Raw genomic sequence first — 20564 nt, 5'->3', positions numbered from 1 at the left:
TCGCTTTCATTTACTACACAATTGCTTAGTGTGCCGAGCATACCTAAATGATCGCCTACCGTTTGATAGTCGATCTCTTAGCTAAACCTACAGGATCGTGTACCTTTTTTTAAACGACAAGCACCCAACTATACGATAGTCTTCTATTATCTCCCACTTGTTTGTTCGTTCTACACGATCGTCTTTTCCTCCTTCCCTCTACGAATTCCATCAAAGTCCACCCTTTGAATTCTCACTCCGAGAATAATGAGGGCTTCGAGTGGTGGTGTCGTCCCCGGTTGTTGTTGGTTCATGCGGTGCTGATCGTGTAGACGATCGTGGTGCTGTTAGGCGACTGTTTGCTGGACGATAAGGAGCGTAGAGGAGTTCGCCTTCGCTGGACTAAGTTTGATTGAAGAAAGTCTTCAACTGGTACGTTTCTCTTGGTCTATTGTATTTAATTGTTAAAGCATGCCAGTAATTAGTGTTACAATGCATATCTGTTTGTTAGAATATATGTTTGGTAATTCTGTCACAATGAAATCGGAAAGATCCACTTCCGCTCATGGATTCTCTTGTTTAACAAGCCTACCATTTTGGGGATTCATCTGATTGGGGAGTTAGGAACTCAGCTACACAAGAGAGAATTCACTTCTTCCCCAAAGCAGGGATAAGTAGATAAATTGCTCCCTTAAGGGCTGATTCCGGGTCTTGAACAATGTGGCATCACACTCTCTCTTAGCCCGAGAGGGGTTTCTTCATAGTAGAACTATGATCTATTGTTCATTAAAGGGATCAGTGGTACTTAAGGAGTTAGATGTAACTACAGGGGGAAAACGGTATTTTGGCATACCTGTACTTACGAGCAATTTGTGAACGGTCATCTACTGTTGATTGGTTTTATCCAGTAGACATAGAAATATATCTGTAGTGTGAAAAGTGTAGCTGTCGGTCTTTAGTGGAGTGTCCGATAGTTAACGGATGGTGGATAATGTGATTAAAGAGTTTAATTAGTTATTCCCGGACCGTTAGAGCTTTAAGCTATAGGTTTATAAGGCTCCCTTGGTAGCTCAATGGATTTAAGATGAGAATCAGTTTTTGAGTTAATTTGAAATATTCAAATTAATAAGAGGGAATTTGATTATATATGATATAATTGAAATAATGTATTTGATACATTATTGTGTGATTGGAGGAACTAATATTTGAATATGATTCAAATATATTTTCTATGAATTAGATTCATAGTTATTAAATTTAATATAAATATGATTTATATTAAATGTCATAAGATAGAGAAAAAGAACTATGGTTTATATATTGTATATGATGCAATATTAAAACTATAGGTTATGAATATAATATGATAAGCTAATTACCATATTTATTTATATTTATTAATTATTTGATAATTAACATCTTTTTCTCCATAACCACCCTTAGCGGATAGTTATTTAGTTTTATGGAAATTTTGGCATAAAATGAAATTCAATTTCAAATCTCAAGGTACAGACGTGATTATCAATCGAGTGCCTACACAAACACTTTGAGAGACTATACGATAGTTTCAATATCTAAATGATCGAGTAACTTGTCTATGCGATAGACTTTGTCGTCTACACGACTGTGTTGTTGTCAACTCGATCGTCTTCCTCCTCCCCACCAAACCTTCACTCTAGCCAAAATTAGTCAGAGCCCACCACTCATGGATTCTCACACCGAGAATACCAAGGTATCCAAGTGGTAGTGTCCGATTGGTTCGAATATCTACTTGCTGCTTGTTCGAGGGGGTTCGAGTTGTTCGTTGCGTTCGTGAACAAATTTGATCGAGAGATTTACTTGAAGAAGGGTTCTTCAAAGGTATAATCTCTTATCTTTTGTTTTTATTTTAGAAGGATGTTGTAATTTAAGTTTTGTGCATAATCTGTTCTGTATAACTATAAATGTTTTTTATTTCATTTACAATGGGATTTGGACGATCTGCTTCTACTCAAAGGTCCTCTGTAATCAAAATTCCTTCACATACAACACAAGAAACGTGATTGAACTGTTGATGATTCTCTTGGAAACAAAAGACTCTTCAATATTCTAATCAAAGCTATAAGATTTTATCACAGTATCATATGTTATATTCCAAGATCAAGAAGCTTGTTTCAATCTATAAATGGACTGATTAAGCCTGTAAACCTTTTGCTCTTGACCTTGAGTTATGAATCCCTCAAGTTGCTCCATATATATGGTATTCCCAAGATTTCCATTCAGAAAAGCAGTCTTGATGTCCATTTGCCAAATCTCATAGTCATAATATGAGGCAATGGACATGAGTATTCAGATAAACTTCAACATGGAAACAAATGAGAAAGTCTCCTTATAGTCGACTCCTTCAACTTATGTATAACCCCTTGCCATAAGTCTAGCCTTGAAGGTTTGCACTTTCCCATCAGCAATCCATTTTCTCTTGTAGATCCATTTGCAACTATAGGTTTAACCTAATCACGTTTATCTACAAGATCCAAACTTGAATTGAAGTACATAGAATCCATTTTGAGATCCATAGCTTTAATCCACTTATCTTTGTCAACATCCTCTATTGCTGTTTTGTAAGATAATGGATCCTTAACATCACAATTAGCCACAACAGTTAGGGTTTCTGTTAAACCTATATAAAGAATAGGCGGGTTCGTAACCCTCTCACTACATTGAGGCTCCCTCAATTTTTGAGGTGGATGTGACATACTAGATGAACCAACTTCAACAACTCTTGTTGAGGTATTGGACTCTTCAACAAATCTTGTTGAAGGTTCAGTAGTTTCACTGGAATGTTCATTTAACACTATCTTACTGCAGGGTTTATGCTCCTTTATATGGTCCTTTTATGAAAAAGTAGTGTTTGTCGATACAAACACTTTATTATCTTTAAAATTGTAGAAGTATATGTGATGAACCACCTCTCGTTCCTTTGAGACAACCTACAAATAGACATAATTTTTAACAAGATTCCAATTTCTTAGGATTTTCCTCAAGTATATGTGATGGAAAACCGCAGATCCTGAAATGGCGTAAACTACCTTTACAACCATTCCATAATTCCAAAGGTATTCCAATAACACTTTTGGATGGAATGCAGTTCAAAATGTAGGTCGTAGTCTGTATTGCATAATCCCAAAACGAATTAAGTAAGGAAGCATAACTCATCATAGACCAAACATGTCCAACAAGGTTCGATTTCCCTTTTTTGATACACCATTCTGCTAAGGTGTATCAGGTGCTAAAAGTTGGGATACAATTTTACGTTCTATCAAATAGTCTTGGAATTTCAGATCCATATACTTTCCACCTCGATCAGATCGAAATGTTTTAATTATTTTAGGTAATACATTCTCAACTTCAGCCTTATATTTTTTGAACTTTTCAGGGCTTCAGACTTATGTTGCATTAAATAAACATATCTATATATAGGAATCATCAGTTATTGATGAAATATTCGAACCCTCCTCTTGCCTTAACATTCATTGAACCATAGAGATCTAAATGTATAAGCTCTAAGGGTTCTTTGGCCCTATGACCTTTTCCTGTAAAAAATATTTTAGCCATTTTACCTTCAAGGCATGACTCACATACAAGTAAATAATTCTTTCTAACTTGCTTAGAAGTCCATTCTTAACCAGTTTCTCAATCCTATTGAGATTTATGTGTCCTAATCTTAGGTGCCAAAGATGGAAATTTTTTTAGGAGAAATTTTCTATCTTTTATTCTGAGTTATCGTAGTTTTAAAAATTCAGTATTTAGGAGAGGTTTAGTTGCTAACGATCTTAACACATATAGATTATCCTCTAGTTTAGCAGAACAAATAATAATACCATTTTTTTTTTTGTAAATAAACACTTTATATTAGAAAAAGATAAAGTATAATTTTGTTTAATAAGGCACTTTACAGATGTTAAGTTCCTCTTTAAGTCAGGAACTACATATACATTTTCTAACAAAATATAATTTTGATATAAAGTAAGTCAGAGTCCTCGCACTACCCTTAAAGAGACAACGTTCATAGTTCCTACACGCATTGTCATTTCACTAGGTGCCAGCTACCACCAGGAACCAATCCCCTGAAATGAAGAACAAACATGGTTAGTGTCGCCCAAATCTATTATTTAGACCGAATCATTATTCTCCACTAAACAAGTCTCTAATACAAGTAAATTACATTTACCTAGCTTGGCCTTATTCTTTTCCACCAAGTACTTGGGACAATTCCTTATCCAATGTCGCTTCTAGTTGCAATGGAAACATATTCTCTTTGCGACCTTAGCCTTCTTCCCCTTTTAGACAGCAGCTGGTAGGTTAGTCTTCCTCTTTCCACTTTTCTTCTTTTTCCACTTTTTAGTGCGGAAGAGGAAGGCACAGACTTAGTTTTAGAAGTCGAACCTCTGTAAAACTTTTTGAAGAACAGGGAAAAATTTGCCTCACCCTTTTATTCCTTTACTTTCATTAAGGATTGGAAAGTTTAAAGCTCGTTGAGCAAGGTGGTCAGGTTGTAGTCAATCCTGTTCATAACAACATTACTATGGAACTTGATGAATCTTTTAGGTAAAGTTTCCAGGATGAAGCTAACCTGACTAGACTCATCAATGACAGACTCGTTCATCTCAGCCACATTAAAGTGGACCATTATGTTCATAATGTTCTCGAACAGAGGCCCTTTCTTGCATACGAGCATTGAAGATCAACTTAAGAGCATCATGCTTGAGCTGAGCAGACAGTTGTCTAAACATTCCCAGAAAGGACTCCATGATCTCATGGGCAGTGAGCATGGGCTCATGTTTCTTGGCCAAAACATCAGAAAGGTTTGACAAGATTTACATTTGGGCCTTTTCATTTACTCGCACTCAACACTCGTGTGCCTCTCAAACGTTTTGAGTGGCATTTAGAGCTGAAATTGGAGGACATTCCTCCAACAAGACAAATCATAAGTCATCGATGATCAAAACTACATTAATTGTGTTTTTCCATGTGATGTAATTATCACCAGTTAATTTGTCGGCGGCGAGCATATTTAAAGTCGCAGAAGTCATATTGGAAAAATTGTTGAAACATACAATTTATTTATATTAGTAATCTATGCATTACCCATTTGGAAAAACCAATCAAATTTAGCAAAGTAATTTAATGCACCCTATGTGACATCTATTTTGCAATGGTGTTTCAGTGAGGCAGGGTAAAAGCCACCGTAGGGTGATCAGATACCCCTTCACTAAAATGAGACAACCTCAACCAATATATAGAACAACTCTTTGTTCCTGTAAGTATTAGTCAACATTGTTCGGTTCAAAAATTTAACTAGCTTAACATTTTTTTGTAAGTGTAACCCCTTATTTTAGATTCTAAAGTTCTGCCCCAATAAGCCAATCGTAGGAAAAAATCGATTGGGATAAAAACTAAAGCAACCTTATCTATTTCTAGAGTTTGAGTAAAAAGTCATGCAAATGCCATCCATAGGGGGATAAAAGCAAAGGTGCCCTGAGGCCGAGCATGAAAATTTACTACAAACTAATGAGAGAGACCGTGAGATGTGTTGACACACGTCTCTCTCCCACTTATTACAAACACTCTCTCCATTCAGCTTAGTATTAACCTATACAAACACTACCCGTAGGGGGATACAAACAAAGGTGCCTCGGGGTCGAGTATAGGTTTCACAGTGTGAACTATGAAGGAGAAACGTGAAAAAAAAAAATGAAGTATCATATACCCCATTTTCCTCCCATAGACTGTTTTACCTGATAGTAACACTTAATTTGAATAGTTAAACAATTTTGATTAATGTTCATTAAACATTTTAATAAAATTTAATCAATAATGGTATGCTTATAGCAAATCTATCTAATTCACCTTCCAGATTCGTTCCCAGGTAGGGGTGTTCCATTTTTGTCAGCTTAAATACCCCAGCGTAGATAGAACTAGCATTAGACAAAGGTCCCTTATAGATACATTTGCTATAACTTTAATCTTTTATTAAAACTAATTTAATCCAATTAAACTGATTAAAAAGATTAAACTAATTTCTAATCATATTAGAAATATTGTGAACTTAGGTCTATTTGTTAGGTTTTATGTCTTAAAACTCGTGGTTTGTAAACAATAAAACTTATTTTGAAAATTCATTAAGTTGTTATTGAATATATGCATTGCTTATTAGAAATCCAATAAACCTAAAAAACCCATGACTATTACACGAGTATTTGAACTTTATGTAGAGACATAAAAGTGGATTAGGTTCGAGTAAATAGTCAAAATGATCTATAGTATATGAATAAGGTTGGGTGCTTTATTCTGGTAACATTATTGGATGCGGCCTATTCTGTAGTTGTTACAAAGAGTTGTAAAGTGCTACATACGAAGTGATTCTAATTTGTACATATTATGACATGAGGAGTGGGGGTGTCCTATGCAAAACGGTTTGTACAAGATCAAACCACAAAATAAGTCACTCTTACTTTATAATGTTGTTTACTGTTTAAGACTGACTATTTCAAAGCGATGACCTAGGTAACTTGACCTTAATCCTGAGCTAACTATAAACTCCTGTTTATTCGGGATTATCCTTAGATTTCATAGGTGAGGGTTGGCTCAATAGCTTCGGCTCAATAAACTTCCATTTCAGGGGTAAGACCGGGTAGATAGCTGGAGACATAGGGTGCAAGAAGGAATTCACTCCTACCCGCTTTTAAAGATATTAGAGAGGTTGTTCCCTTAAGTGCTGATTTCGGGTCTTGAATAAGGGGCCCCACCCTCTTATTGGCCCGAGAGGGACTCGATTTGTTGATTGGATCACAAATCAATTGTTTATTAAAGGATCAATGGGACTTAAGAAATAAGAGGTAATCTCGGGGGTAAAACAAACATTTGACCCAGCCGTTATTACAAACAACTTATGAAGGGTTAATTTACTAATTATAGTTATATCGAGTGGACATAATATATCTACAGTGAGAGGAGTTCAGCTATGGGCTTTAGTGGAGTGACCCACTAGTTAACGAATGGGGGTTAATTCCGTGTAATGAGTTTATTCAATTAATCTCGGATCGTTGGAGCCCATGATCTGTAGGTTCGCAAGGTCTCCCTACTAGCTCGTAAATGGATTAGCTTTAAAATAGCATGATAAGTTAAGCTGAAACGTTCAAATTAGAATTAAAGAAATTAGTAATTATATGAGATATAAGTACACGTTTAATTTTAAGAATTAAACGGATTTGGAGAATTAATATTTAAATATGATTTAAATATATGAAGGTGGATTTGTGTAAAATTAATTTAATATTTGATATTAAATTAATTAGAATTATTTAAATTGTTTAAATAATTATTAGCTTTATTAGAAAAATTAATTTATGAAATTAATTTTGTAAATTTAATAATACTTTCAATTTTATAAATCAAATTGACTTTTGAAATCAATTTTGTAAAAAAAAAAAAAAGTTAGAAAATCACAAAATGGAATTTCGGTTTTTTCCATTATCATCTTCAAAGTAGCTCACACAAAACCCATTCTTTGGCTTCAATAACTCCAAGCATGAGCTGCATCTCGTGCAACTATCTTCTTTGCATGATAGTATGCAATATATTGAGAAGATTTGAGTGGAACTGAGGCATGCAATTTGTAATTTTTTTGCTGAAAAATTCATGTTGAAGAAGGTGTTCTTCAAGTGGGTTGCTGTTGTGAGTTATTCTCCAAGTTTCCTTCATTCAAGCTTATTTTTAGTCCCACAACTCAATTTAGAGCTCCAAGAGAATAGTGGGGAAGATTTTGAGGTGGTCTAAAACAAGATTTGGAGAAGTTTACAGCTGAAACGCGAGCGTTGAAGAAGTTCTACAAAGGTATGACTAGAAACCCACTTGTTACTATGTAAGCATGCTTTAGTTTCTACCAAAATTAATGAATTAGAGTGCTTATTGATCCTTGTTACTTCCACTGCTTGCTGATACACTCCAACACTATGTGAATCATATTTTAAACTATTTAAAAAATGATTTTAACCTAAGTTTGTATGCATTTTTTATTACTGATTTTAACTTCTAGTTTCATTTAATTATAGCAAAGATAAAATAAATGAAATAAATTAAAGTCAAACATTGTATATAATGATGTACTTAGTAAAATTATAACATTTATAAAATTACCTAAATTAGTGTCATGCTTCATGCAATCTTGATTTTAATTTTCATTACTTAATCATACATAACGTTTATGTACTTAAAGTAATGAAAGTATTGATAACATACATACATCCATACATTCAAATTATATATTATAACCCTTAGAATATAAATGATGTGTAGCTATGTTATTAATGCATGCAAACCTATATTGTAACATTTATAAGATATGATGCATGAGCATACTCTAAAGTAAATCATGCAATTATATTATAACAATTATAATATTTATGATGCGTGAAAAAATGCATAACTTATGGTGAGATTTTACTATATGACATAAATTATGACATATAAAAAAATAAACCATATATCAAATGCATAATTTAGAGTGCAATAAATGGACCAGGATTAGACTCTGAACAATTAATTAAATTAATATAACTTTTATATTAATTTAATTAATTAGAAAACTAACTATTACATAAATAAGCATCTAAATCGGATTAGAACAAGTGAACCAAGCCATAAACCACTCGAACCCACGAACTGCACGCAAACCAACCAAACCGCAACTGAAGCGCATGCAATTTTTGTCTCGGAGCATTGCAACGCTGTGACCTAGCGTTGCAATGCTACGAAAAATTTATTTTGTTCGTCTCTTCACAGTGTTACAATGCTAGGGCACAACGTTGCAATGTTGTTGTACAATCGTCTACTGTGTAGTGGAGATCTCCTTCAATTTTGCTCCGATTTGGGCATCTTTTTCTCCAGAACTTCGTGAAACAAATCACGATCGACCTGGACTATGAATATACAGACCCGATTGCATAATTATGCCCAAAACGATGGGCCCTTACAAACCAATTTGTAAAGTAAACACAATAAAATTTAAAGACCAATCTCGAAACATCCACAATTGCAAAATCAACATTCATCAACATGAAATGCATAAAAAGATGCAGTACCCACCATAAACTGAAAAATAGTCCTGGAAATTTAAAATTGGAAACCAGAAAACGGCGGTCTGATACCAATTGAAGTGTGAAGTCCGATGTAGAAGCAAGAATTGTACGATTTCACAATGAATTAAAATTCAAAAACAAAAATTATACATTCTAACAAAATTTTACAGCATGCTTAAAACAAAACAGAGAAGAGAAAATAGGATTTAGATTTACCCACAAAGCCTTCACGAAATCCTCTCCAATGATCAGGAACTCTTCTCTTTAAACTCGATCTCAACCATTGAGAATCACGGGAGTTTGTGGGCTCTGTGTATTAATTTGGTAGTGAGGGAGAGGACGGACTTTTCTTAGAAAAAATTATTCTAGAGAGCGCTCTTGGGAGAACCAAAACCTTATTGACACTCTATGTCTTTTTGGAAGGAAGAAGACGATCATCATCATAACCTTCCAATCTCCCATGTCACTTATGAGAGAGAAACAAGGGGAGGGAGTTATAACTCCCTCCTTAATTAAATTAAAAAATTATTTAATATATATATGATAACCACGTTATCATATAGTATTTATTAAACTATATGTTATATCAAATATAATACATAACCTATAGTTTTTATATTGTATTAAATACAATATAATCTATAGTTTGAATTCTCTTAATCATTTACGATATTTAATATAAATCAAATTTATATTAAATTTAATTATATGATTCTAATCCATATAATTAATATTTGAAGCATATTCCAATATTTATTTCCTCTTAAAATAAACTTTATTTTATAATGTATCAAATACATTATACTAACTATATCATATATAATTAATTTCTTCAATTAATTTGAACAATTCAAATTAATCTAAAATTAAATTGATTCTTAATTATCCCCGTTGAGCTACAGAGAAGATCTTATGGATCTATAATTTGAAGCTTTTGTGGTACTTGATTAATTAATTAAACCTCTTTAATTAAATTAATCAACTTCTGTTAACTATCGGACACTTCACTAAAGACTGACAGCTACACTCTTCGTACTATAGATATATTTCTATGTCCATTGGATATAACCAGTCAACAGTATGACGACTCTTCACTAATTGCTCATAAGTACATTTGGGCCAAAATTACTATTTTGCCCCTGTAGTTACATCTAACTCCTTAAGTACAACTAATCCCTCTAATGAAAAATAAGTCATCGTCCAACTATGATCAAACCCCTCTCGGGCCAAGAGAAAGTGTAGCGCCACATTGTTCAAGCCTTGAAATCAACTCTTAAGAGAAGCACTTTATCTACTTACCTAGTAGTAGAGAAGGAGAGAATTCCATCTTGTGTAGCTGTGTTCCCAACTCTCCAATTAGACGAATCCCCAAAATGGTAGGCATATTGAGTCGGCGAACTGGCCATTCTCCCCCATGCAAATCAAAGGACTGCCTTCATAGGCAGGAGTTCACAACTCACTTATGATTTAGGTCATGTCACCTATGGTCATCTTGGTGAAATGTAAGTCTCTACTATTAACGATGTTATATAATGAGACTATTGATTTTGTGGTCCGATCTTATACAAAACCTTTTGTATAGAACAATCCCGCTGATATGTCACTACATGAATGATCAGAATTAGATCATTTGTAGAACTTTACAACTATTGTAACATCTACAAAGCGGGTTGTGTTTGTAGGACTAGGATAAGGTATCTAGCTTTATCCATCTACTAGATCATTTAAGTTATCGCTTAAACACGATCCACCTGTATGTCTCTATATTCATGTTTTAGCTACAGAAGATAACCTTGGATATTTGTTTAATGGTTTTGTGGGTTATCGAATAAAATATCTTAGATTTTATTAAATAAATAAACTGTTTGTACACTACAATTACAAACTACAGGACCCATGAGATTTAGGGCATCAACTCCAATAATTTTATTCGACCATGAGAAGACATTAAATTAATTCATAATACTGTTTAAAACCTTTCTCTTAATATTGTTGTTGTAGGAGCATATTCAATATATGAATGTAGAAAATGTCTTCTCTAATAATCATCGTCAGTAATTTTCTCTCCACATAATAACAATTTGAACTGATTTTAAATAATGCGGAATTGTAATCACTTACTGATTTAAAATATTGTATCCTTAAATGCATCCTCTCATAACGAGCTTTAGAAAGAATAACTGTTTTTTTTTTTATGATCATACACCTCTTTCAAATTTTTTCATAAGATACAAGGATCTTTTATTATAAGATACTCTATTTTCAATCCCCCATAGATATGATGACGAAGTAAAATCATAGCTTTTTCTTTGTCCTGATTGGATGTCGTATTCCTTTTTTAATTGTTTCCCCATGGTTTATAACATCCGGGTGGATTTCGGCATTGAGCACCCATGACAAATAATTATTACCATTAATGTCAAGGACTGTAGATTCTAATTTCGTAAGTTTTTTCACGACGATACTACCACAAAACATTGTATTTATATTAAAAATTTAATATGTACTAAATATGCAAAATAACATTTAATTTATGATTATAACAATGAGAGGAAAACGAAATATCTTTAGGACCTACCTTCAGCGGAGACAATGAAAGAAGCTCGTGCTGGTAATATGTTGTAAAATTGAGGGACAGAACGACACACAACGAGAACACAGATATGAAGAAAATATAATATAATAATAATAACATATAAAATAAACAAATAACAAAAGTAAATAAAATAACAAAAGATGAATTTCTCCTTCTTCAATCTTTCTGAATTGATCACCAATATATGTGTATTCTATCAAGCTCCACCAAATATCTTTATTTATATGCAAAATGGCAAGTGGAAGGTGGCTCATTATGGACACCAATAATGTATAGGTATGAGGCACATGGGTAGAGTGACACATGGCTTGGACATCCAATTACATGTATATATATATATAACGACAGTTAGAAATCATCAACAAATATGGATTCGATGTCACGTTTTTAGTATCAAGAATGATCTAATCATGACAATTTTTTTACACCACATACTTCCCTTGTACGACTATATCTTATTGTCAATGAAATTTCATAAAATGACACCTATTTATCGTAAAAAGAGTATGGATGATAGTATAACATTTTTAAATAAATAGATTATCTTTTTAATGTTGTTATGGGTGATTTTGGACCAAAGGGCATGGACAATATTTGGCTAAAACATGAGCAACAAAGTTGAAGATATCATGATTCAGGTCAAGAGCTACAACTTAGGACCCAAATGGGTCTAAAAGAAGAGGCTGACTTGGGTCTTGGCCTAAGCCAGTATGCTCAGCCTTGGCCACCTCACCAAATGCTTAATGGGACATGCATGTAAGTGATCCTTGTAGGTCTAAATTATAACTAAAATGAGGTGCTCTATTGAGATTGACCCTAGCAAATTGCCAAACAGGGCATGCCCCTCATAGGTCCAAGCCCAAGAAGTTAAGAAGGGAAACCTAAAACAACTCGGAAACCTTAAGGGGAAGGTTTCTAGATCAATTACACCTATAAATATATCAAGATAGCTCAAACGAAGTAAGTCCATTTTAATACTCTAGTCTCTACTTGCTACATATATACACTTTTTAACTTAGGCATCGGTGTGTAGATCTTTTCATCTTGTAGGTCACGTTTTTTTTCAAATTATAAATTTACCGTTGCCACATGAAGGTCAGGTGCGTTTTGTCCTGTATAAAATTTGACATCAACAGATGTAAAGAAATGTTTATAATAATGGAAAATTATTTTTTTATACTTGTCATCACACATTTGTTTCCAAAATAAGTTATTTCAATTTTGATACAAAATAGATATAAACATAAATAATGACAAAGTTGATGAAGTTCTTACAAAAGAAAAAAGACAAAAAAAATTAATAACCGGGTTTGGTAAAGTTTTTACAAAGAATCTAAGTACAAGTTTGTATATTGCAACAAAGTTTATCACTAGCCCAACCCAAAAAGAAAAATTAATATATCAAAAGATATTCAAAATTTTCTATTTTTTAAATGTATTGTATTATATAAAGGTTTTAGATATTTTTTAAGAGTTTTCATTCAGCATGATTCTTGCCTTTTGAAATGTGTCAAGTTTTTGTCTAGTGAAAAACATCCGAAAATCATATTGACTCTATGTTGCTGAAAAACTATCATAACTTTTTGAAAATACGAAAATCTTGTATTTTTTCCCACCAAAGTAAGTCTCCTACATTATATGATGCTTTTCTCTCTTTTCCCTTAATTTAGCTTCATTATATTGTCATGGAAAGTCATATTTTCTTGCACTGATATCATCGTTTAAAATTTTAAATTCATCGCATAAAAAATGTTTTTAGAATTTCATATTTTTTTTTAGAAAAAATATAAATTGATCAGAAGTCTATTGGATAAAAGGGGATGGCGATGGCTTCTCCGTTCCCAACTTTCATTTTATTCCCTATCACCTTGAAAATTCTCATAGAAATCTATGTATAATTTTTTTTTTCATACAATATCATTATCTATACCTAAGAGTTTTTAAGTTAGTTTTGGGTGGGAATACAGATCACATATCTCCTAGTGACTAACACATTCTTATGCCAACATATCAATTGAGTTATATTCGTTTTGGCTTTAAGTTATTCAAACATATGCATATGTTTGTATGTATCTTAAGAAGTACAGACACAGACACAGATACAGAATATAGATACGATACGACGATACGCCAGTTTCTAAAAAATTAAGATACGGATATGTTGAAGATACGTTCTTATTTATGTGCGTGTATATATGATAATCTCCAATTAATTGTTATAATACTTATTTTAAGTTGGATTAAAAAGATTTAAGAAGAGAGTGAAAACTTGAAAAAAATTCCAATAAAGTTGATTGGTGGTTGAGCGGCTAGAGCAAACGGTAGAAAAGAAGTAGATGATGAAGATTGCATAATGAAGTTAATGATGAAGGGAGGGGAGAGAGAGAGGTGAATTATAATTTAGATAGTGAGAGAGAAAATAAGAATGAAGATTTAATTACGTTTCAGATTTTTTTCTTTTAACTTTTTATATTTTTATCATTTTTAATTTATTTTGTCATGGATTGATTGATTTAAGTGGATTTTTATGTTTGTGAGTGATTTTAAAATAGTCAAAATTACTTTTGTCATTTTCAAGATCATTGTGAAGCATGTTTAATCCTTCAAAACTAACTTTGGTGATTTGAAAATTGCATTTAAAAGTGTAAAATTTGAAACTAAATTAATTTTGAGTAATTAAAAACGTGTTTTCGAGTGATTTTAAAAATATAAAAAATGATTTTGATGATTTTAAAATCATTTCAAAACACGCACTTAAATAAAATGGAATAAGAGTTGGCTTAAATTTGAAATATATATATATATAAGTATATATGCGTATTTGAAAATTAAAAAAAAATCAGATACTTCAAATCACGTATAATCTATCATGTATTGGACGTATTTGTATCTGATACTGATTCTCTGCGCAATTAGAAGTAATATTTCTTAATATATATCTTTGTGTGTATATATACTTTTTTTTAAAAAAAAATAAACAAAACTATATTTTGTCCGTTCTCATCCAGCTTGCATAAACTTTTTTTTCCTCACTCCCTCCAACGTTCTTCATCCCACTAAGGTGAATCTCCACGAAGTCCCCCTAAAAAAAATGGATATCTCTAAATATAATTTTAAGATACGAGTTAGATAGATTTTTTAATTTTGATTTTATATCTAATGTGTCTAAACTTTAAAATTTGTAGTAAGTTGCTAAACTTTAAATTTTATGTCTAATAAACTTTCAAATTTTTTTTTATTTTTATGTTAATAGGTCAATAATCTATTCAACATTTTCTTGAAATTCTCAAATTTATGAGATAAAAATTGAAAGCTTAGGTCCTGTTTGGTAACCATTTGATTTTTTATTTTTGTTTTTTGAAAAATTAAGTCGTCCACATTTCTTACAATGGTTTGCATCTTTTTAAGTATAATAATTAAATTCTTAACCACGTTCCAAAAACAAAAACAACATTTTGAGAGTTACTTCTTTAGTTCTCAAATTTTGATTTGGTTTTTTTAACTATTGAAAAGTAGATAACAAAGGAGGAAATTTGAAGTTAGAAGTAGTGTCCATCGACTTGATTTTCAAAAACAAAAACGAAAAACAAAATGGTTAATAAACGAAGTCTTGATGTATTATTGGGCACAAAATCAATTTATATGATACATTCACTAATTTATAAAAATGTAGAATAGATAAGAGACTTGGGATACTGTGTATACTTTAACAAAAACAAATTAATTAAATAAAATTAGTGAAAATTGCACCAACTACCTTTGAATTATGAGGTTTATTACGGGGAATTCTTATAAATAGAAAAAATATGAATCTATTTACACGTAACAAAAAAACAAGATTAACCTATTTGGTAAATTTGTTAATTTTGTTATATGTGTAAATGGTTTAGTCCATTTTTTATATTTGAAAAGGTTGCACTCTATTAATTTACAATTTGATCGATCACTTTTTGAACTATGTGGTTTATTATAATTACATCCCTAAATTTCTAATTCAATCTATTAGTACCTTATAGTTTGAATTAAAAATTATAGTTTGTTAATTATTGCAATCAAGTCCCCTAGGTCAGTATTGATATCGATATTATTTGTAAATTTAAATTTCTTCAGATTTCAATTTTAAAAAACAAGTTAGATATAAATGTATATTTATAACTATGCACTACTACAAAATGGACCTTACTTGATACTTGTAGATTTTTTCCTTGGAAAAAAACATAGTAATGTGATTTTGGACAAGAAAATGTCAAGTAAAAGGGTTAAAAAAGCGGAGATTAACCGAATATTTCGGATATTTTCACGCGAACCTTTACTTGACACGGTTTTTAGTAATATAAGGTCTTGTTTGACACGTTTTTCCGTCAAGTATAAGAAGTTCTCACTTGACATATTTTTCGTGTCAAGTAAAATAGAAAAATAATATTTTTTTAATATTTATTTTTTGTTTCCCTCCTTCCCCATTTTCATTTTCTTCTCAAATTTGGTTTCTCTCCTACAAAAATTATCAAATAAATTATTATTTTAAACAAGTAAAAGAGTTAAATGTCTTAATAAAAAAATCCCAAAATTATAATATTTTATTTTATTTTCCTTTAATTTTTTTTCTTTCCTTTTTCTTTCTTTTTTTCTCTTTTTCTCTCTCTTCCCCTTCTTCTTCCAGCCGCAAGACACCACCCCCCCCCCCCCCCCCATCTCCACCTCTCTCTCGCGCCTCTCCCTCTCTGCAACCTAACTGTTCGCCGACTCTTAGCCGCAAGGTGTCGCAACGTTCGCCGGATCTGAAGCCGTTCGCTGCAACTCTGTTCGTTGTCGCGTCGTCGCTCGAATCCCAACCGTTCGCCTAGCTGTCCACCGCCGTTCGACCCGCCGCCGTTCTGTCTGTCTCACGTAGGGACTGTTGCAGTCAACGACTTCCTTCGGGTTGCGTTCAACCAACCATCCGACGACCGCTTCTCATATCTGGCCGACGCCCATCAGTCTTTTCGTTGTCGGACTCTGCCGCTTGGCTTTTCTCTGGATCTGGAGTTTTGGTGTAAGTTTTTGGGTTTTTCTTGAAAATTTACCCATTTAATTTTTTTCCCAATAATTATTTAATCCATAAATTTTGGTTGATGGATTCCAGAATTTGAGGATATTAAATCGCAATCCAATAGTGTTTGAGGTTCGATTTTGGTGTTTTGGGTTAAATTTGATTTGTCCTTAGGTTTTGGTGACTTGAATTCTTGGAAAGAGTTGTGTAGCAAAAGTTTGATGTCCAGATTCAGTGATCGATTTTGGAGGTTGGAGTTGAGATCTTGAGGTGGTTTTGGATCAAACCACAATTGGGTAAGGCACGTCGTTAATTTTGTGAGCAAGGGGTCAGAGATAGTCTCATGTTCTATCTCATTTAATTTATGCATTAAAGTTACAACTATTAGGTATGATAATTTTTAACTTGTTTAATTTGTACTGTTATATTTATATCATAGGAAAAGGAAGTTGTTAGTGCATCAACCACACATGAGGAAGCGAAGAAGGTGAAGGAGATGGAAGCTATTAGTATACAACCGATCTTGAAGGTGAATTGTATTATGAGGTAAATTTATTATTAGTTACTTATAAAATTATAACTTGGTGGTTTTAGGAGAAAGTTTCAGAGAATGCGGGAAAGGATGAGGAAGTGATTGCTATTAGTATACCACCGATCTTGAAGGTGAATTGTATGAGTCTTATGTTTTTCTATCTTATTTAGGAATGAATATGTGATCGAGTTTTGTAGCATGCAAAAAGTGAAGACTTTATCAATGGTGGCTTATATTGCGTAAGTAAATGTTATTTGTTTATGATATATTATCACTTTATTAATTAGTAATAAGTTAATGTGTTCGATCTATTATTGTAGGTACCTACACTCGTTCATTGTTGATTCAAATAAAGGGTCGAAGTATATTTTTATAGAGTTTGGAACTTTTGTAGTAGATTAATGACTTCTGAACACCGTCAATTAGTTATTGCTCCTTATAATCCCGGGTAAGTATAATTAGTTATATTCATATTCAGAACATTATACTCATATTCTACCTTTTCCTGTTTTGTTCTAATGTAGAATTGTGTTGGGATCATTGTACTTGAAAGCTTCTTGTACTCCTATTCTATCTTTTCCTTTTTTTTTCCAATGTAGAATTGTGTTTAGATTATTGTACTTGAAAGCTCCTTATACTCATGTTCTACCTTAATGTAATGAGCTACCTTCATGTTCCATACTAATTAGTTGTGTATTTTATTTAGTGATAATTGGTCGTTAATTATTATCAATGTGTATGATGACGTGGTATACTATCTTGACTCATCGAGAACAAGTTCACGAGAAGATGTCAAATACATAACAAATATGTAAGTTAGAGTTTTTTTTTTTTTTTTTTTTTTTTTTTTTTTTTTTTTTTTTTTTTTTTGTGTAAAGTTTATTTCATTATGAATATTATAGAGCAATGATCATTATTGGCTTTGTATTGTGGGATCCTTTACAAGTGGGAACTATCGAATATGGGTATTATGTTATAAGATATGTGAGAAATCGTGACTAAAGAGAAGAATATTATCACAGATGCGGTGTCTTTAAACTACTTATATATGTATTGTAACATTATAAATGGTGTAAATAGTAAATAAATATATATATTTTACTTTCTATGTTTTATAGATTGATACGAGGAGCTCGTACTCGCAACTTGAAATGGATGAAGTACGCATGGAATGGGCTGAATATTTAGGTCGCTATATCTGATGGACTTCCTATAAATTTTGTGTATATGGCTTCATGGGAATGCCCAGAACATGTGTGGTGGAGGATACAATTTTAGTATTCTAATTTTTGGAATACATAACACATATAGATTGGTCTTACAATTTTAGAATGATCATATATTGAGGTGGATTGATAGAGTATATACTGTTCGATTGTTCTTGTAAATTTTGGAATCGTTCATATAGACATGAGTAATAGAAGAATGGAATTGTTTATTTTAGTATTTTGAATTGTTACGTTGGATATATTGGACTGATATGTAGACTTGAAATATGTGCAACTGTTTATTTTAGTTGATAAAATTGTCTTATTGGAACAAATGTAATGCAGGAAATGAGAAATGGAAATTAAACTCGAATGTTTAATTTGAAAAAAAAAAAAAACATAGATGACATTGGAAATGTGTCAAGAATTAGATTACTTGACCATTATTTCGTGTCAAGATAAAAATATATTTGACAAATAAAAAATGTCAAGAGTAATTATAATAATAAGTGTCAAGAATTAATGCACTTGACATGTCCTTAGTGTCAAGCGTATTATATTTCTTGACATGGAAATTGTGTCAAGAATTATTTCTCTTGACGTTTTTACAGTATCAAGTTATGACATTATATTTGACAGTCGAATAGATGACGCTTTTATTAACTTCAAGTATACCCTCTACTTGATATTGGAAAAATGTCAAGTAATTCCATTTTTGTAGTAGTGATGAACCAAGGTAAATATAAAAATTTAACTACAAGATTTGATTACAACAATGAACAAACTACATAATTTAATTGATCAAATTAAAAGTTGATGAATGTGATTATAACAAACTGCATAACTTAGGAGTAGTTTGTGCCATTTTACCATAAATTTAAAATTGTTTATGGGAAATTGATTAAAATAAATGTCCATTTCGGGTCATCTTTTTTAAAAATGGGTTAGTTTTTTAAGAACTTATTTTTTGGGACTCAAGATGGTGTTAGCGCGGTGAAAGCACCTTTATATCTCATGTTCTTCAATTTTCAACAACATTTCTTCAATGTGTCACCAATCTTTTCAACCAAAAATTAAATAGGATAAATATTTAGGTACATCTTGGATAACACTTATCTTTATACATGCTACCAAATTGTCTAATCATAACTTATTAGTGGAAAATTTTACTTTTTACTTTATTTGAAATATTTTATTTTATTATTTTTTTTTATGTGAATGGTGAGAAGGATTATACATAACAAAGAAAGTACCTAAAATATCCCCTAAATTCTTATAAAAATTTTCTTTCTAATTCATATCAATTTTTTTAAAAAAAAAATCTTATCAAACAATTGTATAAATTGAAAACATGAAGAAAAAACGGTATTAGATTTTCTTATTCAATCTTCATAGATGTAGATTTTCTTAAAGAAAAGGTTAGTGGAAATATTGAGTTATTTACGGGTGTTTGGGCCACCAATTTCAAGTGGACGGGGTGAGGTATTATAGCCCACTTCATGTCTGAGGCTCAAATTATAATGATTGATGTTTTTAACTATTATAACATATAATTAACTACAATATTAATTATTATTTCAAATCTCTTTTTGTTATAGTGTTGACTATTAGTTACAGTGTTGACTATCTCCTATTATTCTTCTCTTTTCTTCTTTGTTTTAGTATTTACTATTTCTTATTTAGATAAATAATTCATACCCTAAACACATCGAAGAAGGGTCGAATCCCGTAGTGAAGCGTTACAAATGTCCTGCAACCCGCAAATCAATTTTACATTAAACAAAATCATTGTACAAAATAGAATATGTAAACATGTAAATTAGCATACTGTTGAGGAAAGAATTACAACGGTTCTTACCTTTGTAGATTCCCCAAGTGTCATGAACAATTCTCTCCAAGGTTCCGATGAATGGATCTCCAAACGGTCTTGATCATGAACAATTCCTTGAGCGATCTCGATCACTACCACAAAAGTTACCTCGTTATTCTCTGGGATTCCAATAGAGAGATAGGCGGTATCCAACTATTGGGAAAGGGAGAGGAGAATAAGGTTTTGGAGAGTAGAGGGACTCAAAGAAAATTCTGCACAATAACAGGAGTT

General features: G+C 32.0%; 1 long non-coding RNA gene across 2 annotated transcripts; it reads left to right on the top strand.

Annotated features, from left to right (window-relative positions):
- Positions 1–16273: 16273 nt before the first annotated feature.
- LOC120073785 (uncharacterized) lies at positions 16274–18701 on the top strand. Of its 2 annotated transcripts, XR_005480797.2 has the most exons (7): positions 16274–16726; positions 16898–17019; positions 17163–17269; positions 17426–17494; positions 17576–17703; positions 17962–18066; positions 18374–18701. It is a non-coding gene; the product is annotated as an uncharacterized LOC120073785 (long non-coding RNA). The 2 variants fall into 2 exon arrangements; XR_005480798.2 differs by lacking the exon at positions 17962–18066 and having other exon boundaries at positions 16299–16726.
- The last annotated feature ends 1863 nt before the right edge of the window (positions 18702–20564 follow it).

Source organism: Benincasa hispida, chromosome 3 (assembly GCF_027475165.1).
Source record: "Benincasa hispida cultivar pf3 chromosome 3, pf3_genome.v1.1, whole genome shotgun sequence".
NCBI lineage: Eukaryota > Viridiplantae > Streptophyta > Magnoliopsida > Cucurbitales > Cucurbitaceae > Benincasa > Benincasa hispida.
The sequence above is the reverse complement of the archived record's forward strand: the minus strand, read 5'-3'. Positions and strand labels throughout refer to the sequence as shown.